General features: G+C 28.5%; 1 protein-coding gene across 4 annotated transcripts in view; it reads left to right on the forward strand.

Moving 5' to 3' along the window:
• LOC129960839 (homeobox protein aristaless-like) overlaps positions 1-22,559 on the forward strand; it is a 221,835-nt gene that overhangs the window by 102,905 nt on the left and 96,371 nt on the right. The window contains exon 1 of one of the 4 annotated variants that reach the window (XM_056074513.1): positions 9,924-10,064. The exons of 2 other annotated variants lie outside the window; for them this stretch is intronic. The gene's annotated coding sequence lies outside the window, so the exon portion shown is untranslated. Of the gene's footprint in view, positions 1-9,923; positions 10,172-22,559 lie in introns of those variants that run through there. One more of the 4 variants, XM_056074514.1, reaches the window with a different exon arrangement.

A 22,559-nucleotide genomic window follows, 5' to 3' on the forward strand; every position in this document is an offset into this window, starting at 1 on the left:
ATAATATGTTACTTATTTACAAGTTGTACTAATTTGTAACTGTAGAATTTGTAGTTGTACTAATTCAATTTAGGGAAATGTATGCATTTTTTTTTTACTACAGGGACAATTTTCTGATTAAATTTTATTAATATAGGATACCTGAAGGTAATTCGGCCACTCTTACTTGAAACTGAAATTTATGATCGAGAAAATGTGGAAAAAATGAAAAAAAAAAAAGACGTTTGTAAAAAAGTTATTTTGCTGCTTACCCTCATTTGTTAGTAACAGAATTTACTTCAGTTTCATTTTTACTTTCAGATTAAAAATTCTACAAATTAGCCTTCTTTTACGGCAATATAACCAGGAAAGGTAAATCAGTCATTTTCCTATTTTTTCAATAAGTCCATTTCTACTGAGTTTTCTCTCAAGCAAAAAAACGCAATTGTAAATATATTTTTTTTGAAGAGAATTTGAAATAATTCGACTGAAAATCAATAGAATTTCCCTCTCCCCCCTAAAAAAAGATTTTCCTAAATACTATAAAAAGTTCTAACGATCAAAAAGTTTAAAACTTTCGCCAATAAATATTTATTTTGTCTTACCTCGTTATATATGCAACGATATAAGACGAAATAAATATTTAAACACAAAAGTTTTGAAATTTGAAGGAATAATAGATAATTTTGAAGGAATAGAATAGAGGCAGATAGAACAGCCTCTAATGGCCTTATTTCTTTTTAGTTAGGTTTATAGAATCTCTTGGTATTCACGTGATGATCATAAAGGTTTTTGAGAAAATTCGTCGGTTAATAAGAACACTAAAAGTTGTATCGGGTTCAATACTGCATTACATTTCTTCAATTACATAAATTCACGAATGAAAGGCCAAACTCATGAAATCAAAATAAGGACGACCGTTCTCGAAAGCAAGCAAACAGAAATTTCTTCAGCCACAGGAAGTGTTATAATTCGGCTTGCAATGTAAAATATTCTTAGCTCTCATTTTTAATTAGTAAGGTTTTTTTTAAAAAAAAAAATAATAAAAGTGAAATCGTCGATGGGTCTCATTATCGTCATATAACTTTTTTATATAAATATTTTACAATAATTTATAATATTTAGAGGGATCCTTTTAAAATTTAACAACTTTTTTCTTACCTATGAAAATATTTTACCACATGGATTCGGTAGAAATAGTAGATTTATCATTGAAGAAGCAAAGTTTTTATAATATGCGAAATTCTATATGTCAAAATTTTTTCAAGATTACATTTACACTCTCATAATTTTGAACAGAATTTAAGTAAAAATTTATTATTAATAAAGGCTTAAAGTTTGACTTGCAGTCAGAATTTGAGCAGTATGTTCGTCACTTTTGCAACAACACTCTAAACATTAAATTTAATAAATATCGAAATATACCTGTTACGCTCTAATATCTGTCAGCTTAGAATAGAAATATGTATCATGTGTAAAGTTAGATAAACTCAATGCTAAAGAAACTTACCAATAATTGCGATTTTTTTTTAACTAGCATCATTTAAATCATTAAAAAAATTTCTATGTAAGAATTGTTACATTTCCTATAAGTATAATATTTAAGTTCTTCTTATGATTAATGACATTTTATATTGTTGTAATCTTATATCAAAAACTTCGATTAATTCCACGAAAACGAACCAAATATTACATTTTTTGTCAATCCTTTCTTTTTATATACAAATCGCGGTCTTTTTAAAAATAGCTGCTGATATGCAATAGCAAACCCCCTTATATTATATGAAATAGTTGAGAAGTTACTTTGACTTCTAGAGTTACTTCGACTTACTGGAATCATTCTTTACCTAAATAACTTCTTTTTTCTAGTTGCTGAATATTTTATACAGTTTACTTTTTGGGACAGTTACTGTTGAAATTTAAATCTAGATACACTGGAAATACATCAACTAAATATTTTGATATGTTTCAAACACAACTTATCAGATATAAATTCCTATAGATCTCGGTATAGATTTATATCTCGATGGATATGATTACTTTACTCTTGTAAAGAGAATAGCTTTAAATTTTTTCATTGATAAGTGTTTTAAACATCAAAATAATCATTTTTGGAAGCTTTAGATTTAAATTCCTTGTGTGCAAACAAGGCTTACAAATGTAAGTCAATATTCAATCGATAGTGGAAGGAAGTTTCGAACAGAAAAGATGCAGACACAAATGCAAATCAAAAGAGGAAATAAACAAGAATATACACACAAAAAAAATTGCCCATATGCAAACGAAAACATTAAGTAATTACGATGATACAATGAGAAAGTTTTGGAAACATGATCAAAATTAGCTATTCAAAATACAAAAACGTAAAGCATAAACTTGTATATAAAATATATGTAAACCAATACTCAGAAATATAATCTACATAACAGGAAAAAATACTGTTAATATATGTACAAAATTATGTAAAGGATAATTTATTCTGAACAAAGGCTGAAAAAGACGAAGCCATGTTATATTATTCTTTAGTGAGCAATTCATAAGTTTGTCTTTCGGAAGTGAATTTGGTACATTCAAGTATCAAATGTTAGGCAAAATAATCAATTAAAATGGAATAATCTATTGTTAAACTGGGTAACAAAAAGACACTTTAGAAATGATTTATTATAGCAAACATTAGAATGGCTTGATGTTAATAAACTAATTTAAAAATTAGATATATCCTGCTTGATTTCGAAAGAACGATTATGCTACAAAAGCAGTTTTTAATAAACGGTTCAAATTTGTTCCATAAAAAAAAAACGGAGTAATTTGAAAGAAAATAAATCTTATAATCTGAAAGAAAATAAAATATTTAAATAAATGAACTAATACCATTTGAGTTTCCTGATCCGAAGTCTAATATGGTATAGATACTTATTTTACTATCTTTTAGCATAGCCGCAAAACTTTTAAAATAACTGTTGCTATAGATATAAAGGATATTTGCATAGAACAGAATTACATAACCTGTGAGTCGCGATCCAGGTATCATAAATTAAAAAATCTTCTGACAGATTTTTCAAATGCTATGCGCGAAACCAGTAGAAGGATTAATGTATTATATAGAATACTTGATTCAAAATACTAAATAATTCACATTAGATAAATTTTGTTATTTATCATTAATTAAAATGCATTTGTTAATTTCCCTTATCCTCGGGAATGTATGCTTCAAGAAGTTTTAAAATACCTATCAGGCGTAAGAAATTCACTATTAAATTAATTTTAATATTGATCATGTGTTAAAAATACAACTGTTTAGATTTTCTTTTGAGCAATATGGATATTTTGAATCGCAAAATATCTGTCAGACGAAATAGGGCCGCTTTTTTTCGGCACAAAATGGGTATAAAATGAGAAAAATTAAAGACTTCTTGCATTAGACTATGCTGAAAAGAATCCAAGGAACTATAAAATTTCCCTAGTGCATTTTCCTAGTCGATCCCTTGACACCCCGGGTTCGTGGTCGAATAATCTTCCACGTGATTGGTTCGCCTGTTTTATCGGATCTTAATCCGAAAAAAAAAAAAAAAACTCTCCATGGGTATTTGAAACCTTGCGATTGTTATAGACAAGGCGATTGCGAAGATAATAAAAATCGCTTTAAACAAAGAATGAAGAGAGCCTAAAAAGGAATTATGCGGTAAATTTCATGGGCTGGCATAAGAGTATAATTGGGGAGTAAAGGCACGATTACGCCTGCCAGGGTTATCTGCTTACCCCATGCAACTTACCATCATTTACGCCGCCAAAACGATCTTCCTACAGTACGTGTGACACTCAGCTTTCTTCTCACGTCAAGAAGATGACGTAAAGAGATCTTTTAGGGTGGGACTGAGTAAAAAGTGGAGCGTATCCGTTAAAATTAAAACTCGAAACGCAAGTATTATCGGCGTGGGAGAAATATATATGTTTCTAATCGTACCGTTGCAACTAATTACAGCCCAATGTTTGAGATTTAATATATGGTACGAATCTATGCAATTCGAACATAGAATAAAAAAATGGTCCGGGAAGGTAAAGTTAAAAATATTGTACTACTTATCATTTTCACATATTGATATTTTATATAAATTTAAAGTATATTGTTTGTTACCATTCATTGCACATTTTTTAACTGCTGTTACATAAATCGACATAAATGAATGTGATGGGTAAGGGATAAATCAATTCAAACATTGGTTTTGAATTTAACTTCAAATTAAATTATTGGATGAGATTTAATTGTTTCGTTGAAATTACTTTATTTAAATATTTTATAATTTAAGTAATTTATTTCCTTTATTAATTATTAATTCATAATTAATTTTAAAATGTATATAAATGATTGCACAATATAGTGTCTTTAGTATATATAGAATTAGTATGTACCCTAGTATTCTTGAAAAGATGCATTAAGATAGTAATTTCGCTTTTTACGGCTTTCTTGAAAGATTAATTTTTCCTGTATTCATATTTTTATAGGATCTGAAATTATTCCAAAATATTATTATAATTGTGGAAAAAGAGGTATTTATTCATATCTAGCGTCTACTTCTATGAATTTTGTCTTAATACTTTTAACCCTTTCTAGGGCCGTGGGAAGTATGCTTCCCACCAAATTTATCAATCTTTGCATGAAATTATTTAGGTTGGCATAAGTTCTGACAATTTTTTTTAAGTCAGAAACTTAGAAATTAATTAAGAAGAAATTAATTAAATTAATTAGAAATTAAGTCAGAAACTTAGAACAAAATTTTTTTTAAGTCAGCAACTTAGATGCTTCAGTTCTTTATCTCAGACAAAATGATGTGCCTTGATTTGTTACTTAATTATTAATTAAACAAATTAATCAATCAAATTAAATTTATCTAATAAGCTAAATGAATCCCTTTTCTTATTCTAATTTCAAGTTTAAAAATATTTTAACATAATATGACTAGAAAAAAATGGCCCTTTTAAAGGGTTAAATCAATGATAATCGCACGAATGCAATTTGTTTTATGATTATTATTGCTTGACTTGAAAATTTTAATGTTGAAAATGCTTCTGTTTCCTTTATCATCAGTTTTCATTGAAAACGTATCGTTTTACGATATGTCACATTCTTATACTGCATGTAATATGCACGAGAATTTAAATTTCCGGAAGTAATAAATGTCATTTATTAAATTTATTAATTTATATGTGTATTCATATACCAAGAACGTTACTCTATTTGCAGATGCTTAATCATAGCAGATGAGGCAATCACAAATTCTAAACAATGGTGCTATGGAACGAGATGTTGATATCTTTCCATACGTCGAATATTTTTCTTATTGTTTTGCATTTACCATTACTATTCTACAATCCATAATTTTTCATGTTCTTAGTCTCATCAGTGTTTGATAAGCGCGACTTGTCTGACAATTTTCAGAATTTAAAATGTTATTGTTCCAATAATTTCCTTATTAGCTGAGTGAAATTTTTTGTTAGTATTGTTAGTCACATATATGTTATAATATACGATTTTTAATAAAAGATCAAAAAGCTTCCTGAAAGAAACAAAAGCATAAACACTCATTAAAAAAAATTGGGTTTATAGGAGCAGTTATTCTTACATGTTTGAGTTCACATCTCAAAAATCAAGCTCATGACGCAAATAATTTTTTTGTCAATATAACGAATTTAAAAAAAAAAATTAATAGGGCCATGGCTTAGAGCTACTTATAAGGTCTAATGTAAGCACTCAATCTTAAAAAGTATTTAACAAAGCAACTTAAATCTTTAATATTTGTAAAAATACTTGCAAATTCGCATTCATTTTCATGATTCGGTATTGCAAGAAATAACACCGCGCATGTTTAAACAGTATTTCTGATTGAATTCCCTGGGCAACACAAAATAATTAAGTCATAATTTATTGTTAAGTGCTTTGGATAATTACAATATCATGATGAATGAATAATGAAAATTGGGAATTAGAATAAGCTTCTTTAAATTATAAATAGTTCAGAAATCGGGAATCGTTCACCAAAGGTCAATTATTGGGAATATTTTCCACATTTTGCGCTCTTTATCTACATAGAATTAATGTTACTATGTGCTATTTCGGTAAAAAAAAAATGATTTTGCTATTATGAAAAACTCACTTATAGCAACATTATTTATTTATTAATGGCAAAACTTAACCCTTATCGTGGCACGATTACTTTTTTAAAGAAAAGCACAAAAAAAAAAAAAAAAAAAAAAAAATAGGTAGCTATACATTTTGTATAGTATACCTCATTTTGTATAGCATCTCATTTTGTATAGTATACCATACATACAACTTTATAAAAATTATTTTATAGTGGTAGTATATTTTTATAAAGTTGTATGTATGGTATACTATACAAAAGGAACATAAATGTTAAAATCTGGCATTCTGTAGAATGTCTAGGTATTTTTTAGACAAAATATGAAATGATTAATATTTTGAATATCCTAAGAATTATATACAAATAACACATTGGCGAAAAGTAGTTGGCATCGCCAACTACTTTTTATAAAAAATAAAAGTATTTCTTTTTTTTTATGCAGCATGTAGGTTCATATTTTATTTTGTTCCTTTCTATAAGAAAGGCAAAAGCTTTGTTTTGCTTTACTTTCATGTATTGTGAATGAAAGAATTTTAATTTCACACTTGTGCTTTTTCTAAATATTTTCGTTTCTGTAGAATGTAAACCTTTTAAATTAAAACTTAATTTTTTTCTTTCAATACTTTATTTAAGTAGCATTTATCATTATACAGTACACCTAAGTATTATATACAATGTCTTGAAAAAGCATGACCTATTCCACGATGACTGGTCAAGCCTATATGACAAATTCAAATAATCCTCACATTTCATATTTTGCCGAAAAGGTCCTGATAATTTTATGGAATACCGGTATTTCATCTATTGCCGATAACATATTCATCGCTGCACAAAATAATTACGGCACAATTGAAATGTATCGATGATAAAGGTAGACTTTAAAAAAAAATCTGTTAGGATTTAAATGAAAACTTTTCCCAAGATAATTTGAAACAAGAACATTTGATAATTTTAAACAAATTTTAATTTTTCCCAAGATAATTTGATAATTTGAATTTACTGAGCTATATTTACTACGTTTTATATTTCATGTATACGTGGATCGATTTTGATGTCATCATCTACACGTGTCAACGTGCGTTAAAAAAAAAAAAGAAAGAAAAAGAGAGAGAAGCAGAGAAACGCTCTAAACATACACAAGTACTTTAAATTGCATCATTCCTTAACTTTTTATCCACGAAAGTACGCTTCGCTTCATTTTCCAAATGAAAATTCGAAGAACATTAGGGGGCAGCATATCCGTTCCTCCTACTAAGAGTTACTATTTCCTGTCGCGAAGAAGTAAATCAGCATCTTTTGGTGGGCGGGCATTCGGCAACGGAAGAAGGAGTGCAGCTTCTCCCCACTTTTTAAATAACAGGCATCTTTGGAAAAATTTGAAAGCGCAGGGTTAGGCAATTATTTTATTTCCTGGGTAAACAAGAGGGAGAGAGCAGATTTCACGGTTCTCAGTCAATGTAAGCGGACTCTTCTTTTCTAATATCAGAGTTGGTATTGACAGGAAATTGTAAGGTATTGGACACTAGTTTGGTATTTATCTGCTCATTACTTGATATCGGTCCAAAGTCTCAAAGAAAGCGTCACAGACAAAACAGATGACCGGTCAATACTTCGTAAACCTGGTATAGTGAAACTGGCTGTACTTTTTTTAACATAATTCCTTCATCCTGATTTTAGAACTTGAAGAATTATTGCGGTCAGTATTGTGGTTGTACCTTATTTTCTTTCCTTGTAATAAATCAAATTTTGCAAACAATTATTAACTTTTTTAGATTTTACATTAATTTGATCCATAAATAAATAATTGTATAAATATAAAAACTGAATAAATGTGAACAGAATAGCGGATAATATATTTTCTTAAAATAATTTTCTTTATATTGTGCCTTTTCACTGATGTTTTTCCGGATTTACACAAATATTTGGATGTTATGTCCAGTATTTGAAAATTATAATTGCATTTTGTTTACAAATATGCACTTCTGAAAAACTTTTTTAAAATATAGAAGTTCGTTAAAAACATGGGACTCCATAAAGAATTTTATTACAACATAATATAACGCAATAATAAAGTAAAAGTTTCAAGCAATAATACAATGCATTATTAAAGGAAATTCTTTTTTTTTAGGGAAAAAGAATTAGCTTTCGGTTAGACATTAAATTCAAAACATAAGCATCCTCGTTTCAATAACTAGGTTACTACGTACACAAAATGCGATATTTGAATAACTTTGCCTGCTCTAAGAATTAATGTGCATCAATTTCATTTGCATCTGTACATCTTCTAAAGCAAATATTAAAAAATATATATTATGATCCCTTTCAACATAAAACAGTATGTTTTACAAAAAAAAAAAAAACTTCTTCATTTTGCTCATAATGTTTTTACCTCATCTCCGAATATTTAATTCAGTAAAGTCATGCAAATTGTATATTATTCCATCGTTTTTCAAACGAACTACGGTGAAGTTGAAAGCTTTATTTGTAATAAAATAAATGTTTTGTTTTAAATTTTCGCAAAAAATAATTGCAGCGACAGATTATTTTTCATTTCAAAAATTATATTTTATTTTGAAATTCATGAATTTGATTTGAAGACATTTTTTTTTTATTTATTTTGGAAAGAATTTTTAAACTGGGTTGAAAGTTGGCAAGAGTTTTATTTTTTCACTCTAAACATTTCGCCACTTTCATTACGAACACTTCATTTCGTATCAATCAGTTTTTATAATGATTCAACCTTTTTTTTAATCGTAATAATAATTGATAATGATCAAGATAATAAAATTTTTAAAATTATAATTGAAAATTTTCATGATCATCCAAATATTATTTTTACTAGTCATCTGATTGACTTTTCAGTACAGCCTTCTTCTCTTTGAAGAGAGTTTTTATTTGTATCAGACGTAAAATGCTATGTTGATATTATACAGTAATGAGTTTTTCCTATAAGAATTTTGACACAATCATACTTACAAATTTGTTTGCACTATATTTTCACCAATTTCTGAATCCTGTCCAAGTTAACACTATTATCCAAATTATTTCATAATAAGAATTATTTCGGCGATATATCGTCTTAACCTGTTGTGAATGACTTCGAAAAAGGAAGCCGCTAAAAAGCGGATAAATAATATATGCTAAATAACCATATGGGCGTCTTTTCGTGAGTACTCAAGTTTCTTATTAGAATTTCTGTTCTTTTCATTACCAACACCTCCCGTAATGCCCAAACCCTAAAATTGACCACAAATGTGATTCCCCCCAAATGTTTCATTCATTTGACCTTCGATGTGTCACGCACTTTTTAAGAGTGGAACGGGGCTTCCTGCAAGTCTGACAAACAGAGGCAGTAACCTTGGCAGACCTCCACTTGCGTCAGTCTGTTTCTTGGTGGTATCCGTCTTTCCACACTAGTCAGGTAATGTGCAGGTGAAGCAGATTCCGGCAACACCTCTCCCTCTTGATGACGGTAATCAGGCCTGTCAGCAGCAGGCTTGTCAAGATGGCTCCATCGGGAGGTTCCGGTGGTCAGCATTGCCAACAAGCTTGCTACTCTTCAGGAAAGTTCCCCACATTTTTTTTATTATTATTATTACTTGGACTTACTACAGGTTTAGTAATTAGCAGGCCACTGCAAAAGAAACAATGAATCTGTAGAAGGACGACGAGCGATGGAGAAGAAATACTTTAGTATTCATGACATGAAATGCATCCAGTTTATTTTTTTAAATCTGCAATTGATTTTATATCGTTGCACTGAGATAGTTCTCGGAATAGATCGTTTCGAAGGTTCTTTGCGCTGCCAGATTTATGACTAGTATGCAAATATAATGCGTTATATTATATTAAAAGCTCCTAGTCTTTCGTGTTCATGTTGGTTTTGTTTTAACAAACGGCAAGCAACTTCAAAAGGAAGAAAACGAGTTTGCTGACAATCGGTTGGTGAGTAGGAATTGTTTGATATTCAGGGGGCAAAGTATATCTTTTCTTTCGTTTGTATATAATGGAATCAATTCTCGTGATGCTAGTCTCATGACAAACAAAACTGGGTATGTAATTGAACTGTTCAAAATTCTTATGTTATGCTATGATTTTAACTTATATTAGGGTTTTTTTTCCTCCTGCAAGAGGTGTTATGTATTTCAGTTTTATATAGGTGCGTCGGGTTTGGTGTGTTGTATGGGAACATGAATAGATTTCATTTAAGCCATTGCTCTGAACCCTTATTTAGAAATTTTTTGGAAGATTGGTGTACATAATTTGGAGATTTTGTATAATTATTAATTTACGGTTTGACGGAAAAATGCACTGTATTATACGTTAGGGAATAAGGCTACGCATTTTTTATGAATTATCTACTGGTTTAGAAATTGACAGACTACTGAGCCTGCCGATAAGAAGAAACCGCTTTATATTCGAAGAACGAAAAAATTCAGAATTGATTTTATTGTTAGACGTTATTGTAATAAAAACAATCAAATGCGAAATCATTTTGAAACTGGTTCATTTTATGTATTTCTGAATCAAACATAGCAAAGCTACTTTCCTTTCTTTCGTTCCTTGCTTAAAATGCAACATATTAGACTATATTTATCGAAGGAATTCTTCCCTTTTTTTGCAAATAACCTAAGAAGTTAAGACGGCTCTGCAGTATATAATATAGAATATGTCTACTAACTGGTGATTGTGGAATATTGTCCTAACATTCTACAGAAAAAAGTTATTATCATTGATTTTTTTTTATTACACTCATGATCTTTAACGAAAGCATATCGTAAAAAATTGTATTCACCATTTTCGTTGCGATGCTTTTAGTTAGTCAGTAGCAAAAATGTAATTAAAAAAAAAAAGATATTGCTCAGGTTTGTCGCAAATATGATTAATTACTCATCAAAATTTTTCTAAACGGGAATGGAAGTAAATAATGTTCATATAATACTCGTGCATTATGTCTATTCAAACATGACATCTTGTTTTCAAACATGACATTTGCATCTTGTTTTTTGTAATGTTATGAGCAATTTTTTTTTGTCATGTGAAATATTTATTGTTTTTTTTTTCCTTATTATTACCTTTGGTAATATAATCCCATCTCTTAAATTAAAATCTTTATCTTTGTGTTTTTTTAATCAATACTTAAAGTTTGTGCTATTTATCTAAATATAGTTTTCCATTTTCGTCAGAATCTTTCAAATTCGTTGATATGGAATCGTTACCCCCAAATATATGATCCCGAATATTATCCTGGTTTATTTTTTAAAAAATAAGAAAATTTTGCATATCATTTAGCGTTAAACACCAATAATTTATATTTTTTTAGCATAAAACTGCACTTTTGAAACGAAAGGTTGTTAATTTCAAATAGGCTAATTGCATCTTTTAAGTTACATAAAGATCTTTAGAAGTCATTTGCCAGTAATGCAGCTACCTGTATTTGCTATTGTTTGACTGTGGTGAGAATTAAAAACAATCCTTAGGAACATTAAACCGATCACATCATCATCTAAAACTTTGTTTTGATAGATACCGTCAGAAGAAAAAACAGTTTGTCATTACAAATATAAAAAAATAATTAATTTATGAAGGTAAAATCGTAAATGGAGATCAATTAAATTTTTAATTGCTTCTTTGTCTTTTACATGAATTAGTTGTTCATACCACGGTTTTAATATTCCTGATGTATCGGCAATAAACAAGCACTTTGATGTATTGCAGCATAAATAATCAATTATAAATGTGATAAACCATTGTTTTTCCAACGGAAAATTAAAGATTGACTGAATAATTGAAAAGCTTGAAATAAAATTTCATTAGGAAGTTAATCAAGCTGTGAAATGAATGGAAAATAAATCGATTTTTCTTTCTTTTCAAAATAATAGATTTGTTTGGAACTCGTTTTAATATTTTTCAGGTATAAAAACAATCAACAAATGATTTTTTGCTAGTTTTATACAAATAATTTGCAAACAGTGTCAAATAAATAGAACTGTGACATAGTATTGTTCAATTAAAATAGATCACACTTCCTTCATATTTTTAATGATTTTTTTTCTTCTTAATGCTTTTCAGTGGATTGACCTAATACGCCAATCCAATCTGATCCAAGTTACAAATTCCACAGAAAATAAACTTAAAATACAAACTATTGAGAGAGCTTACAATTTCTTACTTACGAAGCAAAAATAGATTATAAAAAAATAGAATTGACACAAAATGAGATTCTAATGCTCATTGAGGATTATTTGCATATCATCAGAATGTATTCATAGATCCTGCTCATTTTATTTATTTCGCTGGAAAGAAAGAAAATTTTGATTCTGCTTACTCAAGAATTATATCGTCCAAATTTGTGCTGATTCTGCTTATTTATTAACCTTCAGCAATCCACTAGCGGCGCTACAAGGAAATTGGGTGACATGCATATTTTAGGCTTAACCCTTTATTGCCGACGGTGCTTTAAAATATCGTTGAAATGAAGCTGATTTCTTTCTAATATTTTTTTGGCGATACTCAAATGAACACGAAGAGCGTAATTCCAACAACAAGGAGTAGATAACAACTAAATGCAGAAATTCAAAATTATTAATTAAATTATTTTAAAGTTATTTAAAGTTCTAATGATGCAAATATAAAATTGAAAAGTTGGTTGTAAAATAAAGGGCTAAAATAGTATAATTCAATTTATTCAAACCATATAGACAGATCCTTACTGAGACAGAAACTACTAATTTTGGTTGTTGATAAAAGTAATTGGGTTATCTTATATGGAATTTAACCCGCGAATGTGACTAGAAAACTTTATAACATTAAATTAGTTTTAAATGGCAAAGAAGCGTAAAAGGTTAAAATTTCAGCTCCTCCAATTTCAGTCGAAACAGGGACCTCACTACTTTTAACATGTTTGTGTGAAATAAATTACTCATATGAATACTCATGTTGTGTGAAATAAATTACTCATATGAATACTCATGTTGTGTGAAACAAATTACTCATATGAATACTCATGTTGTGTGAAATAAATTACTCATATGAATACTCATGTTGTGTGAAATAAATTACTCATATGGATACTCATGTTGTGGGAAATAAAAATTCATATGAGTTATTGCGTCTACATGCATCCGAAAGTACAGAGCGATAGATGGTTAAACGTTTGACAGATTTAGTTCAAAATTTGATAAGTATCTGTATTTTAAATGTTAAACCTGTGAACTAAATTTTATCTACCTCGTTATTTGCATTTTCTAGTTACTCGAACAGTGAAACAGATTGATTTGCTGAGAATGGATTTCATTTCAAGTTTGACGGAAATATACAAATTTGTTTGTGATTCCATATACCAAATTTCAACTGTCTAGCTCAAAGAGTTTTTAAATTATCGTGATCACAGGCAGACAGGCTAACAGACAGACAGTCGGAGATAACGTCAAAAATATATTTTTCGGATTCGTGTGCATGTGTGTGAAATGTGGTGATTCGTCAATCTCGATTTTTGACGATTGCAATATTTTTGCAATTTTGACGATTGCAATATTCGTATTTTTTGACGATTGCAATATTTTCTCTATACTTCGTATGAGAGAACGTAAAAATGGATATTATTATTATTATTATTGAAGTTTATGTAAACAGCCATGACGTCATTTTCAAGAATATATCCTCTGAGAATTTAATACCTCTTTCAAACAAAAACAATAAGAGTACCCATTATTTATTTTCCAAAATAATATCATTTAGTCTACGAAATGCATCTGCGTTAGTCTGATCAAAATTGCCATAATTTGTATGCGAAAATGTTTTAAGAAACTGTCGGTGTACAAAAAAAAAATTTTTTTTTTTTTGTTTATTTTATACAATTACTTCTAACTACAAAATGTTTGATTAAATTTCTTAAACTGTTTACTTGACTTTTCAATCTCATTGTTCACGTTAAATTATTTTCTTTTAAATATTTTAAAGGAATTTTCAATTTTTCCATCTTCTCAGGATAAAAGATTTTCTATTTAAGTGTTATTTTCATATACGACTAAAATAAATAAATATGATAATCAATTAAAGAACAGTTTAATAGCATTTCATTCCGTAATTCCAAAAATAATTATTTTAGTAAAACTTTCATAAATATTATGGGAATATGATTTTGAAGTTATTTTATATCATAACAGCTCTAACGCATTTTTTGAATAACCGATTGCAGTTCCGATGTTGCTTAAACATCATCCACTGCTTTGTCATCCTGGAAGCAGAAAAATTTTGACGTAATGCTCTCATTTGCAATTTCAACAAGAGAGACTTATCATAACTCGGATTTGAAGACAGTGATATAAAAGGGAGTCAGCTCTCCTAAACTAGTGCCCCTTTAGATGTCTTTTAGTGAAAAATTTTTTTTTTCTCATTTAAGTAGCTTTTTGTTATATATCATGCTGCATTATTACACAAATGATTATTTTTATATATCTTCTTAACTGAAACTGAAAAGTTTGTCAAATGCTCTCGTATGTGTGTTAACTATTATGTAAAAAATCTTTTAACATAATTTTCTTTTTGTTTTATTTATTGTATTATTATAATACAAAACAAAATGACGACATTTCACATTTAATTTTGCATTAAATAGCTATCGGTTGTAATACACCCTCAAATTTTTTTTTGGAAAACATAGCTACCTATTTGCAAATAATCATTCTATGAATGTTTCCATTAAATTAAATTAAATCAACTCAAATAATAAGTAAAAAGAAAGAAAGAAGTTTGAATAAAAGCATAAATATGAAGAAAAAAATTGGATTTTTCAATTATATACGTTTCTCAAAAAAAAAAAAAAAAAAAAAAAAAAGCTGGTATACATATGTAGTATGGTACACACACATATATATAAAATATGCTTTGAAGATATAGGCGTTGAATTCTTCGTAATTTTAAGGAAACAGTAAAATTTCCATATTTTATCAGGATTCTTTGTCCAAGATATGGTGACAGGGCGGTACATCGTACCGAATAATAAGGAAAGTAGGAAAAGAGAACGCGAGGAAGTATTTTAAGCTTATATAGCTCCATGGAAAAAATAATAATCTGCGCAACTTAGAAGTTACAGTAAAGACCGAGTTCCAGTGATTATGAATTTTTTTTAGAACGTAGATTAATTAGAAATTATAACATATATATAATATGCCTGTAAGAAAAAGTCATCTCGAAGAAGATCGTACTTCAGTTTTTTTTTCTGGTGAATGTTCTTGTATTATATACTTACAAAACAAGGATATTTACATTTGTTTTTTCTGGTGAATGTTCTTATATTATATACTTACAAAACAAGGATATTTACATTTGTTGGTAAAATATAATAAACGTTTTGAGAAATTCACTATTAATTTTTTTTAAATCCGAGAATTATGAAGTTGCTCCATGAAAATTTTTTAAAACTGAAAATAATAATCATGTTAACACCTGAATTGATAAATAACCATACATCACAACTTTTTACTAATTGAAAATCAAAGCGATTTTCCTTTTTCTGGATTTTTTTTTTTTTTTTCAAAATTTCGTCGATTTACTGCAGCTGCTTAAAGCGAGATTTCGCCTTGCATTTGAATGATAGGAAATTTGAATTATCATACTCCATCTCTTTCCTCCCGGTCCACTTTATCATCTGTGCTGCATTGATATCGCAGATTACTTTCTAGCTAGTCCAAGACAATCTCCCTTTGTTAGTAATTGGTGCACACTGGCTCAAACGGTGTCTATTTTATCGAATTGTGTTTTGAAATCACAAAATCTCTCAGCAGTAGAATATTTTAAAAAGGAAAGATTTATTTTATCAATTAATAATAAATTAATAAAATATACAGGAAATTTTTGATGAATAGAATTTCCGCTGAACAAAAAAAGTCACAATTTTTTTTCCCATGAATCTATTCTTTTAAGGATTTTTTTAATTTGTGACGAAATTTATTATATATATATCTCTTTTGTTATCTACTTATTTTATGTAGGAAATGCTTCAAGAATCAAAAAATCTTCAAGAATTTTGAGTGTATTTTTCCAAATGCTTATGTTGAAACATATAATAGTAAATAGAAAAATGAAGAGTAACCTTTTTTGTGCTGAAAATGCTCTATCATTTAGGAAAATTTCCGAGAAAATTTACCAATTGAACCAGATGATTGATAACAACCAAAAATTTAACCCAACTTTCGCAAACATATTTGCGAAAGTTGAGTTAAATTTTCATTTCAATTTCTACGAAGAGAAAACTTTTAGATACGATTTAAACAGATCAAATTCGATATTTAAATGCATTAGATTTTGAAAATATGGAACTCTGAAAGCTTTGTTAAATACAAGGTTATGTTTTAAATCATTAAATGGAGATTTCTTTTTCAATATATTCATTATTTACAAAATTTGAATGTTCATTTTAACTGAAATTTCAAGGCATAATGTTGTATGGTATAATGATTAATTTTAACTTTTAAATCGTATTAAGTAACTGCGTTTATATATATATGGTGTCTTATCCTGCTGTGACCAATTATGTAGTCAAATTATAAGCTTTGAGGAAAAAAGAGATGAACTTTAACCAATTAATAATAACAAATTGTTTATTCTTAAATTAAACGAATGAAAGGAAATAACTTGAATGTTTGAATGTATATAACGAAGCAAAAATATGAACTCATCTATATATCTTTTGTTTCTTAATGTTAATAAAGTTTATGTTGTATGTATCGCTGGGTATAAAACATTGCTCAGTTAAAAAAAAATTAAAAATTATTTTACTATTTAAAAGAACTAGCAATTATAATTACTTTACTAATGTAGGAATATTTATGATTCGTAAGTAAATAATTTTTGTGAATAAATGCATATCTGCATTTCATGTCTTTACTAATATTCATGCAAAGACCGTAGAAAAATTGAAATATATAGTGCTTTCAATCACAGACTTGCAATATACATAGGGTTTTTTAAAATTTTATTTACCGCTATAAGTATACAAAAAGAAAATATTGTAATAGGACTCTATATTTTGTTGAATCATCATGATTCTGAATTCCTTGACTTCGAAAAAAAATAATAAAGAAGCGCTTTTATAGTTATGCCTATGTATTGATCTGTCTATGAACACATAACCTAAAAAAAAAATCTATCAAATTTTGGCTGAAATCTATCGACTAGAAGTCTGTCTGACTCCTCGTATGCTTTTGAACACTTTCACACAAAAATGCAATCATCTAGTTAAATAAAATTTTATAAACCTTTTTCATCATCAACATTATGGATCTGTTTCACATTTTGGACTAAATTTCTAAAGAGGATAACTCTCTCTCTCTCTCTCCCTATACTTGTGAACAAAATAATTCAATCAGCAGGATTGGTCTTCCAAAGACTTTCTCGCATTTCTCCAATAAAGGACTTATTCTTCTTTCTCTGTATAAAATTGCACACCTAGGATAAGGCTGCGAATGCTTTACACGCCATTGGCGAACATTAGTTAAAAAATATCGAACTTTGGCGTAGATTTAACATTTTTATTGAATCTATCGTGCTAATATGTATTTTGGAAGCCTTTCCCTACTGATTGTAGAAACATTTGATACTATAATTGTAATCACAAGATAATTGTGATTACAATTATCTTGTGAATCCTACAAAATTTCATTGATTTAAGTCATTGCGTTTACATGTATACGATAGTACAAACAATCAACTGATCAACCCTTTGACAGATTTCATTCAAAATTTGTTAAGAATCACATTTTTAAATAATAAAACTGTATACCAAATTTTAATTTATCCAGCTCTTTACGTTTTGAAGTTATCGAGATCACTTTCATTGGTACAAACTTTTCATTGAATAGCTTTCACTCAAAGCTTGATAGCGAACTACAAATTTGGTGTAAAAACCATATACCAAATTTCATTCGTCTAGCTCAAAGCGTTTGAGTCGACAGGCTCAAAAATAATTCTAATAATTCCAAAGAATGTATTTTTCGTAGGCATTGAGGTCTAAAACTTGGAGATTTGTCAGAAGCTCGAGTTCGATTTTTTTTTGAAAATTAAAATATTTGCTTTATATTTCGCATACCAGAAAATAAAAACAAAACTAGCTAGGTGAATGAAATAAGTTTAAATTTTAGAATTTTGAAGCCAACTGCTTGATGAGATGTCCATAATTCATTCTCATTTCTCATACTACGAAGATAAGCACCAAATGCTTTATTTTATCTAAACATCTTAGAAGGCGATGGGAGAACTCTCCGGCTGGTTTCATAAACCATACGATTTAATCTGTGGGTAGGAATTGTAATATTAATATAAGTTTTTTCTGGAAATAATCAGAACTATATAATTTTACATAATGCTACCGCTAGAGATAATTTCCGCTGCCAATATCTGGAACTCATTTCAAAATTACAAATGGATGCGAATTGTGAATAAAAGTATTTTAATTCATATAAAAGCATCAAAAATAATTATCTATTAAGCATTCAGATAACATTAGAATACTTGAATTTTTTTTAAAGCTGACTTTTATGTCTGACTGCAAACGAATGAAACAGCTGTCTCTTTATGATATGTCGTTTATATTTGGCAAATGTCTGTATTTAAACTAAAATTGCGAAATTTGCCTTTTATTAGCTACGTAATAAGTACCTACATAAAAGTGAAGTTTGTAGCTTTACTGCTTACTAAATTATTTATGTATTTTGTGTGAACATACGAAAGATTAAAATTTCGTCATTGAAATATATAAACAACGCCAAATGCAAGAATATGCTGTAAATTTAAAACTGGATTTATTTTTAAAAAACAATTTTCATACCTGATTCAATAAATATTTTTTTTCCAGATGTATCCTAGCGAACATTTGCAGATTTCTTTATTGTATTTTATAGCTATTATCTTGCTTTTTAAGCAAATGAACTTTAATAAAATAAAGCAGTCTAATGAAAGACTCTAATGAAAGAAAGAGGAAAAAATTCGTGCCTTACAAAAATTCGTTATTGAAATTATATATTGTCACTTAACACACCTATCTCAATTTCTCAATGTGATTTTATAATAGAAAGAAAGAAAAAATGAATTTTTTGGTACCAATAACAAATGTTTTTTTTTTTTTTTTTTTTCCCTTCCCCACATTATGTGTATGAACATGCAACTCGTGTTGTTGTTGTCGTCGTATCTATGGAAATGCAAAAAGTGAGGAAAGAAAGTCTCGGATATTGTCAAAGGTCCGGAGGACCATTGCCGCCACCTTTGGTGCTTCAGGACTATGGATCTATCGGCAGCAACCAGCCAAGCTTTAAGATATCTGCGGTAATAGATGGGCACTCGAAGATGTGTCTCGGTGTGAGCTGAGTTTCCGGGCAGTTCTCGCAGTAAATATAGTTTCTTGTCCCATCAGGGAGGATCTCCATTCCCTTATAGTGATTTCTTCTTGCAATCTCATGTTCATGCTGAATGTGAAAAAAGAAAATAAAAAAGAAGTCAGAAATATTCATTTCAAAAAATGCAGTTTTTTCTTCTTGAAAATTGTGGAAAATTGAGATAGGTGATATAATTTGTTAAGTGACAATATAATGTATATTTAATTATCTGTATAGTTGCTAATAATTTTAAATATTTGAACAAATAGTCGTTTATACGACCGAATTAAGTATAAAAGCTTCTGAGGGAAAATATTAACCATTTAGTAAAAGTAATTCTAAAAAAACGTGTATCCTTATATTGCTTTTAAAATGAGTATACTTTAATAAACTAAGTAGTTATATGGGAATAAAAAAAGAAGGAAAAAAAAATTATCTACCAATGTAATTTTATATATAGCTGAAATATATGTGGTCTTTTAAATAGTCCACAAACATACATTCTGTAATCCATTAAAAGTTATTAAACCTTAATTCTTAAAATGTAAAAGGTAAAATAGATATTAGCACATATTCATACTTACATCAAACTGTTTTACATAAATGTGATTCAATTAATTCTTTCAAAGCTATTATTTCTACAGACCTCATCTATTACGTTCATTTTGTCACAACGTGTATCGGATTTATCAAAAACAGAAGAAAAAGTAACAAGAATCGACACCTTCAGCAAATTGGAACTAGAATGGGGGAGGAAGCAATCATGTCAGATCGCTTAATACCCTACGCAAAAGAAGCCTGGCGTCAAATTATTACACGATTTGAAGCATTTGTAATTGGAATAGCAGAGATCAGAAATGACAGAAGATCAATTAATATAATTAAAACCATTAATCTACGTCAAACACGTCTACGTCCACAAGTTCGGCCACTTGGGATGTACCTGGGCGGAGCTCTAAACCGCCAATGAGAATGAGGGAACATGCAGAAATTTTGAGCGGTTGGGTTGCTAGATCTAAGAGTTTATCGCGACAAGGTGAAAGTTGGTCGAAACTTTTCGATGCGTTTTGATGATTTTTCTGAAAGTTGAAAGAGATTGAAGTAATGATGTACGTATGTTTTTAATGATTTTTAAAATAATCTTTTACCTTTGTTCAGCTATATAATCATTTTAAACGATTTTTTCAAATAAATTTTTTAAAGGCTTTAACATGCGCATGCAGTATTTTTATTTTAACTAATATTTACTCAAGATCTATATAACTCACTTTATAGTAAACTTAAAATGGATTCCCTTAAGGTAAGTGCGTAAGTACCGATTAAATTCTTTTACAAAAGCGTAAAAATTAATTAGGCATAATTTAAGATTTTTTTTTTATAGATATACATTAAAAAATGAAATAATTATTTTTAAAAAAATTTCTCAAGTAAGAAGTTAAGTCAGCAGATAAATGAAAAAGTTTCTTATTCTTACCTCCTTTTCAGAATTATAATTTATTTAGATGTTTTTGTGTCAGAAAATATTTTATGACTGATAGAAACAGATAAATGAGTTTTTATAGCTATTTGGATCAAACCGGTGGAGGGGGTATCGAAATTTTTCCTTATATGGAACATTTTTTATCTTTTAATTTTCGTTGTAGATAATTTTATCCTGTATTATATTTTTTCATTAATGTAAAGATCACCCCGTTTATTGTTAGACAGGACAAAAGTGCGTCTAAATTTTTTTCTCTGAACTTTCGTAATATTCTTTGTTTTGTTTGCTTGTGTGCGTAGGTTAGAGCAAACAAGACAAAGACCATATTTTATAACAGTGCAAGAATTAATTGATTAACAGTGCATAATGACTCGGGACGTTTCTGAATTGATGAAATTTTCAAATGCAGGAATTTTCATGCAATGAAACATGAAATATGTTTCATTTAAGATAGAAATTTATGTATTTAAATTGAACGATTGGCTGAGCAGCAATATTTAAATATAAAATTCCATATATTTGTTAAGCTTGTTCATTCATTTTTCATAATCATCATGACGGCTTAAGAGTAAGCCCTGGAATCGTCGGTAAATTCAGTCTGTCATGTCTCAATTATGGAGTTCCTCAGATATGACATGTATGAAATTAATTTTGCAAAATGTTGGAGGGATATTATATTTTATTTATATTTTGCATGCGATTTCATTTTGGCTGAAAAAAATATTCTACAAGTCCGAGCATCTTTTTTTTTTTTTTTTTCCCCCTTTATCCTGAATGTAGGATCTTACAGGACCAGGGAATTACTAAAGCAAATTTAATCAGTTATTGCTGATATTCGAAAAGAAGTTTATTAAAATTTCAAATAACTGTATTTATTAAAGTACTTCAAAGTACATTTTTTTTTGTATTATTTTTGCTGCTTGATGAAAAAATAATTTAGCAAGTATATTTGTTTTCATTTCTGTTGCTACGCCATTTGCCAACGGGACTCCGCCTTTATTTCTACTCAATTTGATTCGTTTTCAACTGCGAACCTGTATATCCTCATAAATGAGTTGTAAAAAGTGCAGGAAAAATGGCTTAAGTTTAAAAAAATATTTTGAATTAAGATTTTTTATTTATGTAAAATGATTAATTATGCTGCAATTATTTAAATAAAAAATATTAAAATCTCAGCTCTTTGTCTGAAATTTTCAATAAATGATAAAATTATTGAAAATTTTTGTAAAAAAATAAAAATGGGATTCTTTAAAAAAAAAAAAAAAAAAAAAAAAAACAGCACTATTTGGAATATGATGAAGACGCTTTTCTTTAAACAGCGAAATAGGCAGATGCTAGCAGAAATGTATAAATAAGTCATCATTTTCAGAAGAATTCTTCAAAACTACATGATAAATAAACTACTTCATTTTTTAAATTAATTTTTTTCATAAACTGGATATGTTTCTCTAATCAGATTTGTTTTATTTCATAATCAGAATTTATATTTAAGGAATTTTCCATTTACAATGGACAGATCACCACATGATGGAATATTTAATGGGAATATTGATATTTGTGTAAGCGAGAGTCTGCATATTGTTTTCC

This window comes from Argiope bruennichi, chromosome X2 (genome assembly GCF_947563725.1).
Source record: "Argiope bruennichi chromosome X2, qqArgBrue1.1, whole genome shotgun sequence".
Lineage (NCBI taxonomy): Eukaryota > Metazoa > Arthropoda > Arachnida > Araneae > Araneidae > Argiope > Argiope bruennichi.